Raw genomic sequence first — 24,991 nt, forward strand, 5'->3', positions numbered from 1 at the left:
TACAATCTAAAACCACGACATAGAAAATATAACTTTCAATCACTACTGTTTAATTTAACAGTATAAAATCTAAAACCTTGACACAGAAAATATAACTTTCAACCACTACTGTTTAATTCAACAGATACTATCTAAACTCTCGACCTAGAAAATGGAATTTTAAGGACAAGCGTTTTGATACAACACGTGAAATTGGAATTCTGGACGTATGACATTAAACTTTCAACGGCATGCGAGGAAAAATGTAAACCTCTGCTGTAAATCTACGAACATCCAGCTTCACAAAAGACCCTGGTTTTCGACAATATTTCAAGAAACAGCCACAAGGGGAAAGTTCTCAGTCAACAAGAAAAAAACTCTGTTACAATAATGTCGGAAAATGGTGAAATTAAATTGACCTGAACGCTTACTGTACAAGTTTCTACCAAACTATATTTTAATCCATGCAGGCCTTCATGATGTGACGTGACGGGCAATGGTTGATGGGTTTCTACCAAATTTTATTTAAAATCATGCAGTCCTTCATGGTGTGATGAGACGGACAATGATCGATGGGTTTGTACCAAACTGAATCCATGCAGCCCTTCATGATGTGACGTGACGGGCAATATTTGATGGGTTTGTACCAAGTTTTATTTAAATTCATGCAGTCCTTCATGGTGTGATGAGACGGAAAATGATCGATGGGTTTCTACCAAACTGAATCCATGCAGGCCTTCATGGTGTGACTAGACCGACAGTGATCGATGGGTTTCTACCAGATTAATTATAATTGAATCCACGCAGTCCGTTGTGGTGTGACTGGACGAAAAATAATGTACAGACATAGACAACAATAAATTCCCACTCCACAGATATTGTGGGACTTAAAAACACTAAAAATATCACGAGCGTTTCCCTTAGAAATCGTAAATGTCATTATGACAGCACTGGATATACCCCTATGCTTACAGCTATAAAATATTTTGTCCTTCATCCCCACATAGGATAACGTTTTGTCAGGCAGATTACCAAAAAATAATAATAACTTTATGTCACTTGTAACTACCGTGGCATTTATGTACAATACGAAGTCAAAATTAGGATTTTTGTGCTGCTGCGTAAAAACCTTACAACACAGAGGCAAGTAGACCAGGCCCGATTGTCACCAAACACAAGTAGACTAGGCCCAATTATCACCAAACACAAGTAGACCAGGCCTGATTATCACCAAACACAAGTAGACCAGGCCTGATTGTCACCAAACACAAGTAGACTAGGCCCGGTTGTCACCAAACACAAGTAGACCAGGACCGATTGTCACCAAACACAAGTAGACTAGGCCCGGTTGTCACCAAACACAAGTAGACCAGGACCGATTGTCACCAAACACAAGTAGACCAGGCCTGATTATCACCAAACACAAGTAGACCAGGCCCGAGTGTCACCAAACACAAGTAGACCAGGCCTGAATGTCACCAAACACATGTAGACTAAGCCCGATTGTCACCAAACACAAGTAGACCAGGACCGATTGTCACCAAACACAAGTAGACCAGGCCAGAGTGTCAACAAACACAAGTAGTCCAGGCCAGAGTGTCAGCAAACAACTAAAGTAGACCAGGCCTGAATTTCACCAAACAACTCAAACTTATTTCCTCAAATTAAGATTTCTAAGTATTTTTGTTACTGATTGATTATTAACGACTAATATTTTGCTTCACATACATTCAGGAGGCACCATAGAATGAAATACAGACATAAAACCTAGAACTGTCCTTACAGGAGACTTGCCTAACCTGATACAATTTTAAGGATTCCCCAAATTCCATGAATTCCTGAATTGAATTTTAAAGAAAGAAAGGTTTGTGTGTTATTTAAATTTAAATTAAACGTAAATTGGCATCATTTCAACTCCCCCTACCTCTGCCACAAATGCAGATATAGTCTAAAATATCACAAGCCAGATAATGTAAAATGACAGTTAGAGGAGACACTTGTAAAACTTGTGTGAAACCAGGGCCAGACCCCGATTTCTCGAAACAAACTGAGCAAAACCACCCATCTCAAGCTCAGAACCCTAAATAAGTTGTGATACTTTGAGTACGTCAATATAACTGAAATGCAGCATGATTGTTAATCTTTTGAAGAACCAAAGTAAAGGAGATACTGAAAAATTGTATAATTCAAGCTTAATTCTAATCAAAGTTAAAGCATGTTAGATTTGAACTTGAACTGAAGAGCCATGTCTTGCTAATTTTCAAGAGTAGTGACCAAGGTGGATTACGCTCAAAAATGCTAAAAAATTACAGGGACATGTGTGTCACGTCTCAACCCTCCTTTAGAAAATAGGGTCAGATGTGTCACCCTCAAAACTGTTTAAGTTGTTGCTGTTGTTCTAGGGTTTAAAGCCATTTTCAGCACAAGATAGGCTACACATGGGGCCAGTGTAACTGGTGGAGGAAGAACCCTGTAAAACCCAATGAAGAACCACCGACCCACGAGAAGCTACTGACGGGCTTTCCCACGTACCCACGCTAGCCGAGCTTTGGACTCGCACCCACGCAGACAGAGGTGAGATGGCAGTGATCCGGAACGGTGAGCGCTTTAGACCATTCGGCCACTCAAAATTGTTTAAGAATACAGAGTAAGGCGTGTTGGGCTCAAAAATGCTCACGAATAAAAGGTAATGTTTGAAGAATATAGAGTCGGGCGTATCGCGTTCAAACATGTAAAAGAAGATAGAGTCAGGCGTATCACGTTCAAACATGTAAAAGAATATAGAGTACGGTGTGTTGCTCTCAAAATGTTCAAGAATACAGAAAAAGGTGTGTCCCACTTAAAATCTGTCGTGTCACTAAAAGCGTTTGTGAATATAGGATCGGATGCGTCATGCATTATCTAAATACATTATCTAAAATGACAGGAATTTTCACACAAAAAAGGAATTTTTAAAAAAAAGCAAACTTGTAATATCTAAATGCATTATAATTTTCAACAAAAAAAGAGAGAAAGCTAACCATCGTGATGGGGCGATTAAATAGTCTCCTGTTAATACGAAGAAACAAAACATGCCAAATAAACGTTAAACCGTTCGAATATGTATTTGATCGTTATGAACATTTTTAAGGCAAAGACTACTTTAGAGCGAAACAAATACATACTAGAATTAGATATATTGGGGGCCCATTACACACAATTTAGACTGACCATAACAATTACTTTGTTACTAACTGACCATTGTCAATTCATTAGTTATGAGGTAACAATTTACATAGATTCCATGGTACTAAAACACAAATGTAAAGGCCCAAGAATACATAATCTATTTGCAAAGAAAGTAACACCTACCTGCCCAGTCAAAGTTATAAATCCGCAAAGTATAGTACACACACACACACACACACACACACACACATTGGTACGTTACAGGTTATGGACATAATCACTTCTTGATACCTACTAGAATTTTTCCCTCTTGAATCTGCGAAGCCCCAAGTCTAATCCAGTTAGGAAGTCATTGCCTGCCTGTAACAGATTACCTGTATGATCCAATACTGATGAGCTCACTGAATATGATCAGCCGACAACTCTCTTTAACGTGATTACAGCAATAGCGAACAGTATGTTCAGCATCAGTTGCATGTTGCCACTTAAATAGCAATGGACTGAAGTAGTCAACATCAGTAGTCAATAGATGGATGCATGTATCACGATCTCAGTGCACGACTTGTAATCACACACAAAAATGTTAACACATGTACCAAGTTAAACAAAATGTAACAGGGTGCAATGGAAGGGCAGCTGACAATACGAATATTAGCTTACAGCAAGACCCTATAAAAGGGAAAGGATAGGAAATACATTTTTTGTTTAATTCATCCAAAACAATTGTGATAAATGAAGAAAAAGACTTTGCAAATGTTTTTCTTTATAAACAGGTTACTGCTTTTAAAAATAGTTTCAGTGAAACAGAGCAAGCTTGATAACTTGAGAACATAAATTTACATTTACTTGTCCGAAATCTAATTTAACATCTTACTATTCGTAACACTTCCCCTATTTTATAAGTTTGTGTGAGAATCTGTTGCCCGTGTACCGTGCACCCACATCTTGGTTCAGCTACAAGATATCAAATAATATCACCACTTTTTGTCAAGGGCCATTTGGCAATATTATTTTGGAAAATAGTCATCCGTGCCTTAATGGACACGTGTAGAAACATTTTCGTCAAATAATATCACCATTTTTTTGCCAAGGGCCGTTGGACAATAATAGTTTGGAAAATACAGTTAACCGTGCCTTAAGGACACCTGTAGAAATCAATTTGGTCAAATAATACCACCACTTTTTGCCAAGGACCGTTTGACAATATTATTTTGTAAAATACGAACAACCGTGCCTTAATGGACACCTGTAGAAATTAATTTGGTCCTAAATATCCTCTTGTTTTTTTTTTAATCTCTTAAACAAATTATAGAAATAAATATTTTAAACCACCACATCTCTTACGAGAACGCTTTCTCATAGTCAGTCTTCAAGCTCATGGTTTCAATCATTATTTCAAGTGATCCGCGCCACACAGATCTGCTGACAGTTCATGTGATGGCAAATCCAAGTCTATACTGTTTGTTCTACTAACGATAACAAGTTAACACGATAAATTCGGGTCTGCCGGCACACTATGTGATGGAAAATCCAAGTATATGCTGTTTACAATATGGGGCTACTTTTTAGAGGGAATCTTATTTCTCTACAGTACTCGATTACTATACGGCACATACGTACAAAATAGTCCCTTTTATAAGGTGGACATGATCATAGATCCCATTTCGATATATATATATATATATATATATATATATATATATATATATATATATATATATATATATATATATATATATATTCTTCAGTATAACGTGACCTCTTGCCGGTGCGAGTGGAATAACATCAACTTCCAGAAAGAGAACATATTCCTCACAATCAAAACGAATTCGTCCTATTGCATCGCATGTAAGAAAAACAGCTCCCCTTATACAACTAACTAATGGCCATTTGGTCTATCAGCGAGTCCATGATTGTTTTTAGATCCTAATAACTTCATTGCCGTAGCAATTACTGCATGACCTGTCATTGCTAACAACAACGTAAACAACAGTTTCAGGTTATTGAAAGCGATTTATTACTTCAAGTCACGCACGCATAACAATTAAAACTTAACAGTGCAAGTATTTCAGTGATTGTTGAAAATTCGTCAAGTGTCATTTTCAGCACCCATCATATTGTAAGAATCTGTTCCAGCACATCTAGTTGTATGTTGGTTTAGGAAGTATAAATATGATTATCTCAGAGTTTCTTTTAGAGAGTCGAAAATTTTCCATACAGTCGTATGGCAGTGGTGTTATCCTTCGGCATACTTTGGTAGACGAACAGCCGGATGTGTGGGCGAGAAACAGATTTTGATCAAATGATAGGTATTACAAATAAAAAGAATACCCCCCAACAACTAAAACGAACAACCAACAAACGCTATGACGTTTAAATTTTTTTTGCAAATACCTACACTTTTAATTATTTTTTTAATTATATCTTATTCCTGCAACTTTGTACTTAGAAAACTAACGATCTCAATCAATTGAAAAGCCATCGAATATTTCCTACGTAGCTGTGTTTAATGACCAGTCCTAATTTATGTTATAATATATTAGTAATACACGCATTCTTACGTATAAAAATCAACTCTAATATTTTCTGCAGATTTTATATTCAGTGGAAGCTTGTTCCATAGAAAGACATGCGTTCAAAATTGTACTTTACGAAGTTTCAATCATCTCTGAACACCTGCGCTTTTAATCCAGAGAAATTTTAAATACAAACAGAGAAAAATACATAGACCCATATCCTCAAGCTATTACCTGCAATAATATTAGCAATGACACGTCATCGAATTGTTGTGAAATCAGAAATGTAATTAGGCCTAAGGCGTAATAGCGACAACGGGAGCATAGGCATTTTAAATCGCCACTTAAATCATAGATTGTATCTTGCATGCGACAAAAAAAGGACAAGTTCGTTCCAATTGGGAGTACTTATTTCTTCTGTACAGTGAAACCAGTCTAAAAATGAAAACTACAAAAGGACCACCATAATTTGTCCTCCACGAGCCACTTCAAAAATATAAAAATAAACAATGAAATGAGAAAAGGATTTCGTAAGTGTTTTAGCCTTAATGTGATCTCCCTGGCATGGAGGCGTCTTCTGTTTTAATGTAAAATTCTTTGTTATTGTTGTTGTTACGGGTTTAACGCCATTTTTTAGCACATGATAGGCTGTACAAGGCGGCCAGTATATTTGGTGAAGGAAGAACTCCGGAAAACCCTGTGAAGAATCACCGTCCCCGGGAAGCTACAGGCAAGCTTTCTCACATACCCACGTAAGTCGACTCCGAGACTCGAACCCAAGCGGACAGAGGTGAGATGTCAGTGATTTCTAAATGCGAGCGCCTTAAACCACTCGACCACCTGGGGACCCGATATTCTTTATTCTTTCCTGAATGAAATCATCACTCTTAAACCAAGATGAATATTATTCATATAGCCATGGGCATCTCAAAATATACAATGTCGGGCGTTTTTCTTGGGTATGTGGCAATGCCCATCATTTTGGTAAAGAATCAGGCCCAGATTGCTAAAATTGGGACTTCTACTTGATTTCGCTATCTTTCTCGTTAGGACAGGGGACCATTTTTGGCCCCTTATGATTCAGAACAAAAATCCCAAAGCATATGATTTTTAAAAAAAAAACGTTTGAAGGGAATGGGTAAACTATATCCAAAATAAAAGTGATATATGATTAAAAACATATTCGTATCTGCGGGGGAAAATCTTCAAATAGGAACATGTTGAGGTTTAGTCAAATGAGGTCAAAAGCAAAGATTTAAAGCTATAAAATGAAATGATATAAAGGAGGAGAAAATGGACAATCTGAATTATTATCTGCCTGCTAGCAATAAGGATACCAGCAACTAAACATGAAACTTAGGGGTCATTGGGTACATACTCGGTAATCTCTGCCAGGAAACAAAATTATTAGAGTGTGTGTAGCTTTGAGCCACATACGAACGCTGTTGTTGTACTTAACAATAATTAAACAAGACAGAGTTAGGATGCTACCAAGCTTTCACTACTCTGAAGAGAGGCTATATGTTATTGTTGATGTAGAGAAAATCCCTCTACTTTCTCTTCGGAACACCTAGGTTTACAAGACCGATGTTGATTATTTTCAAACTTAACTATATTTAGATCAAACTGTTGATAAAGCCACCCCAAATATTCACAAGGGTCTAGCAAACTTTTAGTTCGAAAAAAAGTTGTATCCAATTTTTAAAATGACCATTTTTCAAAGAAGGAATAACCAAATGGAGAAGTAGGAGGCTGTGCAGTTGAGATAAATAAATCTCCTTTGCATGAGGGCATCAAGGTATATTAGTTCTTCAACTAATTGTGTTACCTTCTTTAAATAAATAAAGTCATTTTTGTGGGAGCTATAATAGGAGAAATGCTGTGATGCGGGCGGGGCTCTTGCGAATATTGGGGATTCGCCAGAGTTCAGTTGTTGTTTTTTTAAATATCACAAACTAGACAACAAATGGTAATATTTGTCCAAAAATGTTTTACCGCTGAAGGATTATTCTTGATCTTAAAAGTGGGTACTGTCAATATCTAGAATAAACGTATTTGCCAAGGAAAACAGTTCTTCAATTGTCTTTCCCAATGTTTATGTGGTAAGGAAGCAGGTATAATTTTCAAGACTGAAAGTTAAATTTAAACTTATAAGTCAATACATCTCTTCCAAAGTTCTGGAAGCGTTACTTACATACATGCATGCATAAAGACATATATACATACGTACGTACGTACGTACACATACATACGTACATACATACATACATACATACATACATACATACATACATGGGGCCCCGAGTGGCCGAGTGGTCTAAAGCGCTCTCCGTTACGGATCACTGCCATCTCACCTCTGTCTGCGTAGGTTCGAGTCTCTGATTCGGCCAATGTGGGTATGTGAGAAAGCTTGTCAGTAGCTTTTCGAGGGTCGGTGGTTCTTTCCGGGGATTTCCCGTGTTCTTCCTCCACCATTAATACTGGCCGCCATGTATAGCTTATCGTGTGCTGAAAAATGGCGTTAAACCATACAACAACATACATACATACATACATACATACATACATACATACATGCATACATACATACATACATACATAGTCAACTATACAGTAAACGGTGACTAAAGAGACCGCATACGAACATAATATGGTCAAAGAAGCGTGGAGGATTAGCGGTTAGAGCGCCTGACTCACGACCGAAAGTGGGCGAATTTGAACCTTACCTTCGGCTCAGCCCACATCAGCTACTGTGTTATGGTGCACTTTAGTCCAAATGCCTCGCCACAAAGTAACACACTAAACAACCCAAGCCAAACTCTCAGTGCAGTGTATGCGTGCGTGCGTGTGTGCGTGCGAGCGCGTGTGGGTGTGTGTAGTAGGATGGTTGTCCATTATATATGGAAGCAAAATTGAGAGGACCAAGAGGTCTCCGGAAATACATCGTGAACGTCAACTGCACACTACGAGATACGTTGGTTCCATTTTTGAATAACTATTATTTAATGTCACTATATGACTGAAATCAATAATTCAATGCAAAAATGTGTTAAAATCAATAATATATACGTCCTAATTGTGGATGACGTGTACATTATTCATATATTTTAAATACAAATTCTGTAATCTGAACAGCCTAGGTGACACGATCATAATTGCTTACAACTACTGTACTTTTTTGATAACCTTGATGATAGAATTATACATTGTTCATACTTGTTTATAAATCCTGCACTTTTGATAACCTTGGTGACATAATCATACATTGTTCATACTTGTTTATAGATCCTGTACTTATGATAACCAAGGTGATGAAATTATACATTGTTCAAACTTGTTTATAAATCCTGTACTTTTGATAACCTTGGTGATAGAATTATACATTGTTCATATTTGTATATTAATTCTCTACATTGATCATCCATGGTAATAGTTATAGGTTACTGCATTTGTATGGGGAAATATGAACGAGTTTTTTTCGGATGGGTACTGCACGACCATGGGAGTCCAGTGTATCCATCCGACAAAAGAGTTCATATTTTCCCATATAATTGCAGTAACCTTTACATTATATACTCATTTTCTGATTCTACCTAAGGTTTCATTATATAAACAAAAATACACCACAAGAAACAAAGTAATTGAATTTATGATGTATTCCAAACTAAATACACAAGCGCCGATTCATCAGAACACGACAACAATACTAATGAAGTACATCGGATTTGAGCAGCGATGGAGTCGTCTTGACTCATCTGCATGTGTACTTCTGTTCTGTCATTGAATGTTTGAAATCATAACGTGGGGAAATATATGAACTCTTTCAATTGTAAGTATCAAAAGATGCTATAGAATATCATGTTCATTTCATTTTGAGTGCAGTAAGGCAGATTTTATTGCACTTGGAATGTAGTCGAAATTACAGTACAATTTCGAAATGTGTAATCAAGCTTTAGAACCCATAAAATACCTCACGTAATTCGGATTTTGCAGAACTGTGAAAGTACACTTTTAGAAAATTCAGGATGTAAAACCGTACACATATTTTTGGTCATTCTTATAACCAGCAAAAGAAGACACGTTTGTGCCTTGTCGATTGCATGTAGGGACCCAAATAATGTTATGACTTGTATGGCGTCTATCGTTATCCTACCATCCGAAATATTGTATCAAAAAAATTAACGCAGAATATTGCAAAGCAACTGGTACGTGGCAGTCCAAGAAACAGCTGATTTAATTCATTCAGAAACAAATTTAATCAACCAAAACCTAACGCGTCTCAGCATGAGTGTACATGATTTGTTTACAAACGTAGCTCCTAATACACTATATTACTATTGGGCACACGTGTTGTGAACATGCGTGCAATATGAAGGTTTTCAATATCGTACAATACTGCACCATTCTGACAATGTAAAGTTAATGGAGACGGAAATGAACATATAATAAGTCCATATATCAATCGTATTTGTTTCTAAGTTCCATACATTGTTTCATGTATGGTTACTCGTTTAAGTTACATATTCTGATTAGTTAAATTTATTAATGATATCATTTCGTTATATCAGGTGCTGAACTCTGTACGCTAGATTCTGTTAAATATGTTGTTGGTCTTGGTGCGCACTTACGGTGTCAAATTTATTCATCGTTCAATTTCATTATAAATAAACATATCAGACATGAAATTGGTTCGATTGTCTTCCCTGAATCCAATCCCAACCTGGCTTCATTCTCTATTAGTACATGAGTGCTGTGCTCGCCGCGCGCGCGCGTGTATGTCTCGTGACAATCGCTGCCTGCGTTTTTAATTAAATCATACAGAATAAAAAATTGACAAGTATAAAACTTGCATAGAAGACAGCCCCGTAATATATACATACACATGAATCACACGTATCTTCTATGCTTTCAGCTATTTAGACCAATAACAGTACTCATCAACTTGCCCTCACAAACTGATTTTTCAAAACAACTTAATGCTTTCTATTACGTAAACAAGGTAACCACTTGTCAAATTTTCATCGCCGCCCACAACACGTTAAAATTTTTGAAGCAGAACATTTACAGACGGTACAGAAGGATTTTACAAAATATGATATTAATCAACAGTTTTTGCCAATATTTTTTTCTAATTACCATACCCAAAATTAATTTTTAAAAAATATTATTGTTCATCAAAACTACTGGCAAGGCCCCAAAATGTACATCTAATTTGTAATATATCTTTCATTATCACAGTTTCTAATTATCAATACTATACAATCATAAAGCCATGGAGATATGGTTTGCATTGATTAATCTGAAGCAACGACTTTTTCTACAGGGTGATTGAGATGAGAAAAATGCGTAATATTACTACGTCTAGCTGTATTTTGTTGTTATTGATTTCTCTGAAACACAAAATACTTAAAGATAAATATATAAAGCAAGAGTACCTGAACACATGCTGTACTGTCCGAAAAGAATTTCCAGGAGTCCAAGAAAAAACCATCTCTTCTTTTTAACTGTTGCATGTGGAAATAATCTTTGATATTCTTATGTGATAACTAATAATAAAATTATGTCCCAGATACTACTAATAACATTATGTCCCACATACTGCTAATAACATCATGACCCATATATTAGTGTTAAATCATGTCCCAGTGTATCATTGTGAGTATGCGTATATTGAATTCTAAGAACTCGAGATTTATAGAATAAAGAAAGCGCAAAGTTAGGAAGCGGAAATCTGTATATGATTAGGCAACGATAAATTGAATAGAACTTTCAATTAAGTTGAAAATAATTTACTGTGTATTACATACATAATTGGCACCATTCCAGAAAATGGAAGACAACGATGTCATGATCGCAATAAGTGTCTTTCATTGATCAAATTCTATTTTCAGGTGCAATTTTCTCAAGTTGTTTTTGTCTACATGAAAAAATTTTTATTTCTAAGACTTGCACGAGATGCTGTATACCTGGAACAGGTTGAAGCGGACAATGAACTGGTGATAGTTCCTGAGAGACAAGAACATTATCGCAAAAAAAAAATGATATTTCGTGATACGCACAGAAATTATACTAAAGAGAGTATTTCAGGGCATATGGTGGATATTCAAATTAGTATTTCAAACAACGAGCACTGATCATGATTTGCCAATGTTTTATATGACAACTATCTGGGTCTATAAAGTTAGTCAGTACTGTCCATGATCTGCCAGTGTTATGTGTAACAGCTATATGGGTCAAATGCAATCAGCATGGTCCATGATCTGCCAGTGTTTTGTGTGACAGCTATATGGGTCAAATGCAATCAGCATGGTCCATGGTCTGCAGTGTTTTGTGTGACAGCTATATGGGTCAAATGCAATCAGCATGGTCCATGATCTGCCAGTGTTTTGTGCGACAGCTATATGGGTCAAATGCAATCAGCATGGTCCATGGTCTGCCAGTGTTATGTGTGAGTTATCTGTGTCTCTGCAGTTAATCAACACTGTCTACCATCTGCCAATGTGTTATATGACAGCTATTTGGGTCTATGCAGTTAATCAACATTGTCTACGACCTGCCAATGTGTTATGTGACATATATCTGGGTCTATGAAGTTAATCATCATTGTCTACCATCTGCCAATGTGTTATGTGACAGCTATCTGGGTCTATGCAGTTAACCAGCACTGCCTACCATCTGCCAATGTGTTATTTGACAGCTATCTGGGTCTATGAAGTTAATCAGCATTGTCTACCATCTGCCAATGTGTTATGTGACAGCTATCTCGGTCTATGAAGTTAATCAGCACTGTCTACCATCTGCCAATGTGTTATATGACAACTATCTGGGTCTATGAAGTTAGTCAGCACTGTCCATGATCTGCCAGTGTTTTGCGTGACAGCTATATGGGTCAAATGCAATCAGCATGGTCCATGATCTGCCAGTGTTATGTGTGAGTTATCTGCCAATGTGTTATGTGACAGCTATCTGGGTATATGAAGTTAATCAGCACTGCCTACCATCTGTCAATGTGTTATTTGACAACTATCTGGATCTATGAAGTTAATCAGCACTGCCTTCCATCTGCCAGTGTTTTATGTGACAGCTATATGGGTCTATGCAAACAGCACTGTCCATGATCTGACATTGTTTTATTTCATAGCTATATGGGTCTATTCAAACAGCACTGTCTACCATCTGCCAGTGTTTTATGTGACAGCTATCTGGGTCTATGCAAACAGCACTGCCCATGATCTGATATTGTTTTATTTCATAGCTAAATGGATCTATGCCCTCTGAAATCTGATTCACGTTACACATGTATTGCTCAGTACCTAACTTCACTGAATCCTTCAAATTTTCTTTGTACAGCCATAGCCCATTTCATGCAGACTTCGGTGAACTTCGTGATTTGCTCGGAATTTTGATCACGTGGCGGGTGGTCAGCTGACCGTAATAGGTGGTGGGCAAAATATGGCTAACGCTTCAGCATCAGCATCAACTTCTGTAACTACTTCAACAACGTTTATCGAGTTGAAAAATGCATATTCAAGAGCGATCCTGCCGCAGATATTGACGAAATTTAATATTGGAACCATCCTGTCTTATTTTCTGGAAACCAGGGCGGATTTCAAACCCATACGAGAGAGTAGCTTTGAGCTGTTTACATCTGGACATGTACATGTGAGTAAGGAAACGGTGTCGAAGTAAACAAATGTAATCCTGGCAATCATTGAGCAAGTTGTTCAAACTGTGTTTGTGCATCCGAAACGTCACTATAATAAAATGCGTTTTTAGGACTGCCAGATTTGTTTTTGAAAGTATGTGGATAATTTACATACAAATTTCAATCATTTAATTAATTTTATTTCTGAAATATTTCTAAACAGCAAAGAACGCCATTTTGTTATGTACATGTACCCACCAGCGTTGGATTGGCTGGAGTATAAAGTAACTCGGGAGGTTATTCGGATAATTACGGAGCAACTCGGTTAAATTCGGTATGAAATAGGCTATGACAGACAGCAACGAAATGCAACCAGTATGTACTCAGCAAACAGAGAAAAAGACATCAAAGTTTGAACTTTTTAAGTTTTAATAACATTTTGTTCCATATGATCTTTGTAAGTATATCTCACATGAAAGGCTTGATTCTGCATGAAACCTTGCAACGAAACCGTAAAATATATGATGTGATTTAAAAAAATATATGTTGCTTATTCAAGGTTCTGGACACGAAGTTATGCATTTTGATAATCAAAGCGTAAACGACGACTTGATAAAGTTCTCCAACCACATCCTGGTAACGTTTTGAATAAGGAAAGGAACCACGGTCTATGTGTACAGCAAGCGTGCAAAACGTGACTGAAAAGCCACATAATAATAATAAGAAGAAGAAGAAGAAGAAATTGAGGAGGCAGAAGAAATCTAACTGCTTTATTTGTTCAGGGTGACACAATTAGTTTTGTAGAATTAATATTAGTTACACACACACACACACTCTCTCTCTCTCTCTCTCTCTCTCTCTCTCTCTCTCTCTCTCTCTCTTACGTTTTTACACACGGCTAAAAAAACACTGTGCATTTTTTTTACATGGTGATAAGCAAAACAACATTTTACTCATTACATTTGTAGGTGACCGTACCAGTTAAGACGTTGTGTTTTTAATAAAAAGTATGCTAAATCTGGATCAGGCAACAGCAATGAAGATGTTAAAACTGGATCAGGCAACAGCAATGAAGATGCTTAAACTGGATCAGGCAACAGCAATGAAGATGCTTAAACTGGATCAGGCAACAGCAATGAAGATGCTAAAACTGGATCAGGCAACAGCAATGAAGATGCTAAAACTGGATCAGGCAACAGCAATGAAGATGCTTAAACTGGATCAGGCAACAGCAATGAAGATGCTAAAACTGGGTTAGGCAACATCAATGAAGATGCTAAAAACTGGATTAGGCAACATCAATGAAGATGCTAAAAACTGGGTTAGGCGACATTAATGAAGATGCTAAAACTGGGTTAGGCAACATCAATGAAGATGCCAAAATTGGGTTAGGCAACATTAATGAAGATGCTAAAACTGGGTTAGGCAACATCAATGAAGATGCCAAAATTGGGTTAGGCTACAGCAATGAAAATGTTAAAACTGAGTTAGGCAACAGCTTGGCCAGAGCATCTTAGTTCAGGTTCATTGCAGCTCACAAGTAAATTCCATACAGAGATGCAAGGATCACACGTTTTCATACAGAGATGCAAAGATCACACGTTTCCATTCAGAGATGCAAGGATCACATGTTTTCATACAGAAATGCAAGGATCACAAGTTTCCATACAGAGATGTAAAGATCACGTTTCCATAAAGTGATGCAAGGATCACACGTTTGCATACAGAGATGCAAGGATCACAAGTTTCCATACAGATGTGCAAGGATCACAAGTTTCCATACAGAGATACAAGGATCACATATAATTTTCTGTTCAGATATACCTTTAAAGACTGTCTCATAAATAATTCGGTTTCTTCAATTTAAAACGTGTAAACTTTCATTTTTTCCCAAGTACATAATACGTTAATTAGGAAAATGTTTATTTTGTACTCAAGTCCCTAACATCAGGGAATGTTTAAACTGTCTTCCGTTATCGATTCGTTTCTACATAGCTATTTTATGTTGGAACAAATGTTTTAATTCCCAAGATTGAGAAGGTACAGGACGATACTTGCATTTGTAAAACTGAGATGGTACAGATACACAAATGCCCCACCCAAATGAATTATGCATGGGATATGTTCTCGGGATATATGGCTCATTTCTGATCCACTCAAAACACTAAAATGGCCCACTCTTAATGGTATACCATTCTGTTCTCACCTCATGGCCTCTTATGTAGAGCACAATCTTGAACAGATACCCACTAAGTCAGTATTTGTGAAATTAAACTCCAGAACACGGAACAACCGATGTTCCTTACACACCCAGACATACCGTCACATACACACGCAGTCCAATACAGACCGAGACATATATACCGCATACACATTAAGACGTACGGTCTCATTCAAATTTAAGATTCTTAGTTTCACAGCACTTTGCCTCAGTGGCAATCATTCCCGCTGACACTTGTCAGACCGACCACTTATTTTCAAAGGGGTGGGGTGGATGGAGTGTTTGGAAAATAAAAACATCCCTCAAACCACAAAAGCTTGAAAAGATATTCTTGGCCCGATATAAAGAAAAAAAAACACGCATTATATTCATTATATGATAAAGAGTATATCCTTTAAAAGTGTTTCATGACTTGTGAGAGTCTCCGAAGAGTTTCTTCTGACTACCCGAACTTGCTTTCCATCCTTCAGCTCGTCGTTTATTAGACCAAGAAGTTCTCACCGCATTTTTCTGACATTACTGGTACAGTCAGAAAAAGGGGTGAGGGTTGAGAACAACTTTATGGTCCAGTCGTAGAATTTCAATTGTAGTCAATCGTCTGACATCCTGATGACGTGGCCTGTCCGTCTCAGCTGTGATTTCATCAGCAGAGTGCGAATGCTTCGAATCCCAGTCCGTATCAGGACCGCAGTGTCTGGCAGCCCGTGTGAAAATGGTTTTGATCCTTGGCATGAAGTATGTACACCGTCCAGATTTCGCATGCATACAGCAGGGTCGGAAACATAATTTGTTTTGTAGACCTTCATTGTGTGTGTGTGTGTGTGTGTGTGTGTGTGCGTGTGTGTGACGCCTCTAAGCTCCGACATATTTGCGTATTTTCTGTCACAAGGTCACACATGGGTCTCCTCCTTGGCATGATGTCTGTACATCGTCCAAGTTTCGCATGCATACAGCAGGGTCGGAAACATGATTTGCTGTGTAGACCATCAGTGTATGTGTGTGCGCGCGCGCGTGTGTGTAACTGATGCTTCTAAGCTCCGACATATTCGCGTGTTTTGTACCAAAAGGTAACACATGAGATGGTTCACTTTATGCATTTTAATGTGACGGGTTCCACTATTTGGCTCACTTCCTGCATTTTAATATGACGAGTTTCAGTATATCCACCCTTGTAATACTATACACCCTCATACTGCATTAAGCAAGACATTTCACTAATCCTCTGTAAAATTGTAACTTAACTGTTATAACAAAGAGAAAACCCAAATTAATCTTTCAATGACAGCGACCTCTCTTCCTTTCAGGTCTGTAGCTCTAAGGGGCCGACCATTCGGAGTTGGGGGGGGGGGTCGAATTTTTGTTGGGGGGACAGTGTAATCCCACTCCGAATTATCTTGAAAATATATTCTTGCCATGATTTACTGAAAATAAACAATTAATTACATACGTTATGTCACCTGAAGAAAAGAAAAAAAAAACAATCCAGGCCCTCCCCTCCCACAGGCCGAGAAAATTACATCATAGGTCCCCAATGAAAATCAACATGTCTACAAATAAGGTTTGGTGAGCTCCCTAGATTCACTGCTCTCTGCTTAACCATCAAGTTTTAAGTGACAGCAGTATTTTCCCCAAACAATGCTCTAGTAAAAAGACCACTCCCATCCCCGATTTCATCTAAATATGTTTTGGCCTACATCCGTAAAACTTAATAGCTGATCACTACATATTTGACACACACACACACACACACACATACGAGAACTGCGGGTGTCCCTGTGTACATCTCTACAAATGCTATCATGTTTTCCAATGAAAAACTTCTCTCGGTTTTGGTAATTTTGTAATTAGCAAGGCATACCAGAAGCATTGTAAAGAACTTTCCTATTTGCTTTAATAGTTGCTGGCCCAACATCCAGCAGGCTGGTGAAATTTTATTTCACAAATTGATAATAAAGTGTTGATATACGTCTGCATACACTAATGCTTAGAAAATCTAAGGAGATTTCTGGAACTGTAACCTGACAAATATGAAACGCTTAATATGTCATTTATATTACAGGCACAAGATAAACATTAAGTCATATATATATATATATATATATATATATATATATATATATATATATATATATATATATATATATATAATACAATTTCAGTGACTTTTGGACAAAGTATATGGAATGGTTTATTATATGTCAGGTGGTATTATTCATTCTACCAACAAACAGCTGATCACTTATCAAAATCTCTGCACAACATACATTACATTAACTCTATTTTGGTAAAGAGTATTTCCAAGAAACAAAATCAACATTATTTCCTATAAATATTTTTCTGTAGAAAGCGTATCTTTGCCAAACACTTGCGATTTCATTTTGATAAACAACATGCTAACAACTTGCTAAGAACAGAGCTAAAGATAAGCAGTTTATTTACACGATGATAAGCAAAATAAAAATATACCCATTACATCAGCATATAACCATAGGAAGTATACATCAAGGTATTCCAACTATATTTGTATGTGACCACACTATGTCAAGAAGTATGCGTACAAAAAAATGCTAAAACGAGGTTATTTTCAAAATTAATGGTCACAGCATCAAAGTTCCGGTTCATTGCAAATTACACGTTTCCACGCAAGGATTTTACAGTCGGGTTTATGTTGAGATACACTTTACAAAGATCGTCTCATGAATAATTTAGATTCTGCTATTTAAGAGGTGTAAACTATATTTTGCCGAGCATATAATATTAGGAAAAATGCTTGTATTGTATTCAACAAGTCTCTAGCATCAGTGAATGTTAAATCGTCTTCTGTTCTCATTTGATTTTAACGTAATTCCAAACAAATGATGGAATTTCCAAGAATGAGATTGTACAGGCACAATGCTTCCATTTCCACGATAGAGATGGTACAGGTACGCAAAAATGTACGACCAAATATTATACCAGTGATTTGTTCTCGCGATAAAACTAGCATCTCTGATCAAAGAGAAGCACCCAACTGGCCCACACTTATTGATATACTAGGGTGTTCTCACCTCTTCGTCTCTTACGTAGTTTACAGTCTTAAAGAGGTTCCCATTAAGTAAGTATTTATGAAATTAAAGTTCTCCATAAGATAGAAAAACTGATGTTCCATACACACTCAGACATACAACCACATCACACTCTGACAGTCAAATTGACACTCAGTCACATACACACTCAGTCACATATACATTCAGTCACACACACACACAGACATACAGTCGCATATACACCCAGGCATAGTCAAATACACACTAAGACATATAGTCGCATATACACCCAGGCATAGTCAAATACACACTAAGACATGCAGTCGCATATACACCCAGGCATAGTCAAATACATACTCAGATATACAGTCCCATATATACTCGGACATAGTCAAATACACTCAGACATACACACTCATACAGTCACATACAAACTCAGACATACAATCAAGCACACACACTCATACAGACAGTCACATACACACTCAGACATAGTCACATGTACATTCATATACAGTCACATACACACTCACTTGTCACTTACACACTCAGACATACAGTCACATATACAGTTCGGCGCAGTCACATACACACTAGGCAAACGAATGCATACCAATGTAAGGTTCATTGGTTCACAGCACTTCGTCTCATATGTAAACATTCGTGCTGACACTTCTCACTTGAGGACCGACCTTTTATTTAAAATAATAAAATTGATGTTTTGATTTGCAAAAAAAAAAAGAACTACTTTTATCCATTATATTATGTGAAGTATATCTTGGGGTAAAAGAAAACAAGCTCCTACGTGAAAAGACTCAGCCCGCAATTAAACAGTCCTTTATTTACATCTTTATTTTATAGGACATATCATCTAAACCTAGTGAATGTAATTTTCTTTCCTGCATATTGTTGATTAACAAACTTTATGTTGATATTTCTCAAACACAATTGTACTGTTTGTACTGTATGTCTGTCTGAGCAAAGCAAATGACCCATCCGGATAAAAAAATTATTATAAAAAGAATCAACTCTAATTAATAATCTTGCAAAATTTTAGAAATCACTTAAATGGGTTTTTCCCCGTCTTTAGCAATGGTGACCATATTGATGATGAACGGATATCTTTTACACGGATGTGAACGAATGGCAAGCTGTTTTCTATCAAATTTATTCCAATTCTGATGAATTTGAGAACGTGCTTGAATGTTTTTCTGTTTGATTGGCGGTTGTAACTTCATTGTGCATCGGCATCATTTTTGTACGCCGCAAAGTCATGGTTATTGCTGGATGCTTTATGTCAAACATCTGTCTAATTCTGTTATTTCTTTGAGGTTATTTATTTTTTTATTTTGTCATTTTTAGTAATGCGAGCTAGGTTTGTTGGTGGATTGGTGTCATTTGTGTAAATATGAAAACTCTCTGTGTCCGTACGTCGTCTGTCATATCTGGTGAAAATCTGTTCTGCCTTGTTTGAGGAAAAAGTCATTTTATTAATTTAAAGTTTTTTTTTTCTTCAAGTTTTAGTAATGGTGGTCATATCTGAAGTTGAATCGGCATCATTTGTAAACATTTTGAAGGCCAACATGCCAGGATGCTGTATACAGAGTCAGAATGAGATTGGTTGAGTGTACTTTCAGACGGAGTTGACAATCGGCTAAATATAAGTGTTTAACGGCACCATAATGGCTTCATGGTGTCGATGAAAAGTTATAACATGTCATTATGATGAAATGCATGAAATACGTAAGGAAGATAAACCTATAAAATTGCAAGCATAAAATGCAAGATGAAAAAGCAAAGATATTAAATTTATGTCAAATGTAGAAAACAAAATATAAAGATAAAAAAAAACACCCTTAAAAGTATATGATCACATTTTTTATGTATACTACATTCCTTCAAAAAGTCCAAGATTTTCTCAGGCGGTGTAACATCTTAAAGTTTTTTGATGAACTTCGTGTCAAAAAAAATAAAAATAAAAATAAAACACAACTCAAAAAAATACAGTTTTACAGGAAGTGATTGATACAATCAACAAGACTGTATTCCACGGTCAGTCGACCTTTCAAGAAGCGTGCGTAATTCGGGTATGTGAGTGTCATATACATTATATTACTGTTGTAAATGATTAGTGTCAATCTCCAATCATGTGTTTGGTACTACTAAGCTAATTTGTGGCGCTTTCATCCACATCTTTTGGCAATTATATATATCATGCCCATTTATATAGAATCCCTTCATGTTCAGAACAGGGCGACTTAGAGGGCAGCCGTGGCTACTTTATCTGCACTTTGGTTAAAGTTAATACCAATATAACTAAAAGCGGTCAGCAGTAGAGAATACTTTTCCGTGGTTGGTTGAAGCTAAAACCTATGCAGCTGAGACAAGTTCAAGGATTTCCTTGCATGTTAATAAATTACCTTGAAAAATGCACTTAAATAGAGCTATGCAATCAAATGTAACTTTAGTTAGTCTAGGTCACTAGACAGTTGTGCGTTTTCTGAAAGGCAAGAATGTCTTTGCCATGATTACGACTCAGTCATGTGTGTTATGGTCAGTATTGAAAGTAAGCCGGTATGGTCAGGTACGTTGTACTCTTTTGATGTGCCGGCATGGATAGGTACGCCGTACCCTTAAGACCCTTATAGCCGGTGGGAAAAGACGGGTCAATAGGTCGATACTGTATAAGTAGGAGTTACGATCTTTTAGCAGCACTGATTGTGGTGTTCTTGAAACACTTCGTTCGTATTTATTTATATTAAAAAAGCAATTAGTAGAAAACCTAATATTTGTGGATGAAAACACCTTATCTAGTGTTGTGTACCAATGTAACAAACTCCAAGTTTCTGTTTTTCCAATAGACAAAACCGTGTGTATACTATAATATTATCCAAGAAAGCAAGCAAACAAGCTGCACTTTATCGCATGAACACTGACTCTGTTGAGAAATGTGGTTGAAATTCGTGGAATGTTTTACTGGATGACATTAAAAAATAAGATGTTGCAGATGCCACACTCATCATTCTTATGAACTTTTGGTCGAAAAGCAAAGCTTAAGTGTTTTTATTTTTATTTTATAGAGTCAATAACATTAAAACAACAAATAAATACAAGCTCAAATGACCCTTCTTTACTTACAATACATACTACATACAATATAACATACACATCATTTACGGGACAGGTAAATATATCATAATACATTGTTTCAATAAGATACAAAGCAATAAGCACAGACTTTAAAAAGGTATGCAAGCAAAGCGCTTTGGAATCGACATTATTTACAAGAAATTGTGTCTAGATATATAATAGGAAGCATCGGTTAGAAATGAATTATGCCAAGGTGTAAACTAAGCCACCCTACCCCAACCCCAAAACACTCGCATTTTTCTGGGTCTCTTAAAAAGGAAGGATTTATATCAAGCTGTAAATTAAACATGAATAAGGAAAGGTGATTTTAAAGTAAGGCAACTGATGGTAGGCAGGAAAGCAGTAAGAAAACTGTGACAGACATGACAGCCGTCATCTTTAAGGCAGTAAGAACACAGTGGCAGAAATAGGCCCATCAGCCGTCATCTTTTAGGCAGTAAGAACACAGTGGCAGAAATATGTCCATCAGCTGTCATATTGATGGCAGTAAGAAAACTGTGACAGATATATCAGCTGTCGTCACATCGGCAAGGGTGTTGTCCAGGGATGGTTACTATTTCAGATATTATATTTACACACTTTAATATTCTGGATAAGTTAAGCATCCAAAGGATTTACAGTTTAATTTTTATCTTAAATGATTTGATAGCTCATTCAACAGAATGGCAATTAGTGTGTGTGTGTGTGTGTGTGTGTGTGTGTGTGTGCAAGTGAAGTTTTCAATCATGTATGCTGGTGTACACAATGCTTTGTGCTGAATGCATGCTTGGTTGTTTCTTTTGTACACCAATCCATATTGTGTATACCAATCCATTATACTTATTTTGTACACGAATCCATTATGCTTTAAGTAGGATGTATGTATGTATGTTTGTTTCCCAGCTGTATTTTATATATTTGCCCGTACATATACAGGTAATTGAGGGCTAAACGAAAGATTATTTTTAAGCTAATTGTGTCACCCTTATAAAATTAAGATTTTAGTAATATATCATAAAGAATTTATGCTACGTGTTAGAGCTCTTATTCTTGGCTAAGAAAAGTGTATGTGAAAAGTTTTACTCACACACAATATATATATATATATATATATATATATATATATATATATATATATATATATATATATATATATATATATATATATATGACCTGCGTTTGGGGGTGGCAAGTGGGGCGAACGCCCCAGGCCCCGCTCTTGAAGGGGGCCCGCGCTTCAGGCCTAAGGTCGTCCTTTTCAGTTTGTCAAGCTATATTCTCCGGTTAATTGTAAACGCTGATACAGGCCGTATTGCGCACGCAAATCGCGAAAGTTGATCTAGTCTAGACATAGTGTTTGCAGTAGCATACCAATCGAGATACCGATACTCTGGCCCGGCGCGGTCATGGTCGGCCCTAGGCCCCGCATATAGGGTTTCTGAAAAACAGTCATTTTTGAAAACAGCTGTTTACTCTTTTCAATTTTCAAAAAACAGTTGTTAACAGCTGTTTTTACTGTTTTTTCCATATTTTCACTAATTTTACAGTCAATAGCTTATTTTTGTGATGAACACCGTTTTATTATATATCTTTCGTGATAAGTTCTAAATCAATACATTTTTACTTCTTATAATAATAAGAATACAAGTGCATTAAGCGACTTGTCTGAGAGACGCGATCTTAATTTTGTACAGAAATTCGTACAGACCGAAAAAACTCTTTCAACGTCCGTTGATGTTGGTTTTATGGATAGAATTGCGTTGTACAATTTCTGGAGATTTTCAGTGCGCTGCCAGAGTTCCTGAAGAGCGTGAATTCGGACTTGAGCCATTTGAAACTGTCTTGCCCTCCGACTGATCCATCTTTTTGAAGCAACAAATTCAATTCATCTTGAAGAGACAAGTTCACACTTTCAGCATCATTTGACGACTGTTCGACGACATCTTCTACATCGTTGACTTCAAATAGACGAGACGCTAGATTTCCTGCGAAATTTAGCGTAGTTTTTGACGGGGCGACAGATGGATCTTTGAGACTGCGCAGGAGGTTCATGACATCATTGTTCAATCGCTCTTCAACGCGACACTTCAAATTTTCCATGAGCTTGGTACTAATGTCATTATTCAGGTTAGAGAGCTTGTTGAACATGAATTCTAAAATTGTGTCAGCACTCATCAACGTCGCGTCTTCTCGACTTAGATTCTCAACAGCAAGTTTCACAGGTTCCATTGCCTTCAGAAGAGTTTTGAGAGCGTCAAAATCCAATGTCTCAATGTCCGTTAGAAACAGTAAAACAGTTAGAAAAAAAACAGCTGTTTACTGTTTTTTGATTTTGGACGTTAAACAGCTGTTTTACTGTTACTGTTAAACAGTTACCAGAAATCCTACTCGCATACTTCTAACGCCGCCTCTGTATGTATGCATATATATATATATATATATATATATATATATATATATATATATATATATATATATATATATATATATAATGTACGCAAACATAACAAATGTTAGAAGGGAATTTCTTTGCTGCTAGATTATGCTTTTTGTGGATGAGACTGATGGAGTGGTTATTTTGAGTTGTTTGTTACAATTCTTGTTCTTTTTTATACATGGTCACGCTGAATTATTTTCTCTGCTCTACGTAGCCTTAAAAATCTTCGAATTTTATTGTTTTTTGTGCAAAAACATTGATTGTTAGAAAGGAAGGTCTCTGATCTCAGATTATGCTTTTTTTTTTTGGTAAAACTGTTCGAGTGGTTATTTTCAGCTGTTGTTTACAAAAGTTTATCTTATTATCGTTCTTTTTAATAATGGTCATGCTGACTTACGTATCCTCAGTTCTACGTAGCCTTGAAAATCGTCCAATACCGAAGAGAAAAAACTTCTGACACCATGACTGTGGTTCACATACAAGGGAAATGAGGTTCAACGTCAACATACGGCATTGCAAACAAAATTTGGATTGTGTTCTCTATCCTGAAAGACCAAAAACTAGAAACAACTGTAATCTCTCCGAAAATTCTTTTGCACACGGCTCTTCAAATTTATGAATTCATACAATAGTTTGCAAACCCATCTTGTTAAGCTATGATCAAAATATACAGTTAAGCAGATTGTATACATACACGTATGTAAAACACTTCATTCGCACTTCAAGCACCTCTTTTGAAACATTTTACATTATTCAACATTGTACATTACATTATAATGATTATAATAAACTGGCATTTTGGTATTAATTATACTTCTACCCAGAGAAAAAGAACTGAGGTGGAATGCCAAGCGTACGATAACAATTTCA

At 36.6% G+C, this 24,991-nt stretch overlaps 1 protein-coding gene across 3 annotated transcripts in view; it reads right to left on the reverse strand.

The window, feature by feature from the left end:
• Window positions 1-24,991, reverse strand: part of LOC149779368 (uncharacterized) — a 238,271-nt gene that overhangs the window by 147,863 nt on the left and 65,417 nt on the right. For 2 of the 3 annotated variants that reach the window (XM_089939997.1, XM_089939994.1), the window contains exon 1: window positions 3,443-3,622. The exons of the other annotated variant lie outside the window; for it this stretch is intronic. The gene's annotated coding sequence lies outside the window, so the exon portion shown is untranslated. Of the gene's footprint in view, window positions 1-3,442; window positions 3,623-24,991 lie in introns of those variants that run through there. 3 annotated transcript variants of the gene reach the window in all.

The sequence above is a fragment of the Sinohyriopsis cumingii genome, chromosome 17 (genome assembly GCF_028554795.1).
Source record: "Sinohyriopsis cumingii isolate HCF-2022 chromosome 17, ASM2855479v2, whole genome shotgun sequence".
Classification (NCBI taxonomy): Eukaryota; Metazoa; Mollusca; class Bivalvia; order Unionida; family Unionidae; genus Sinohyriopsis; species Sinohyriopsis cumingii.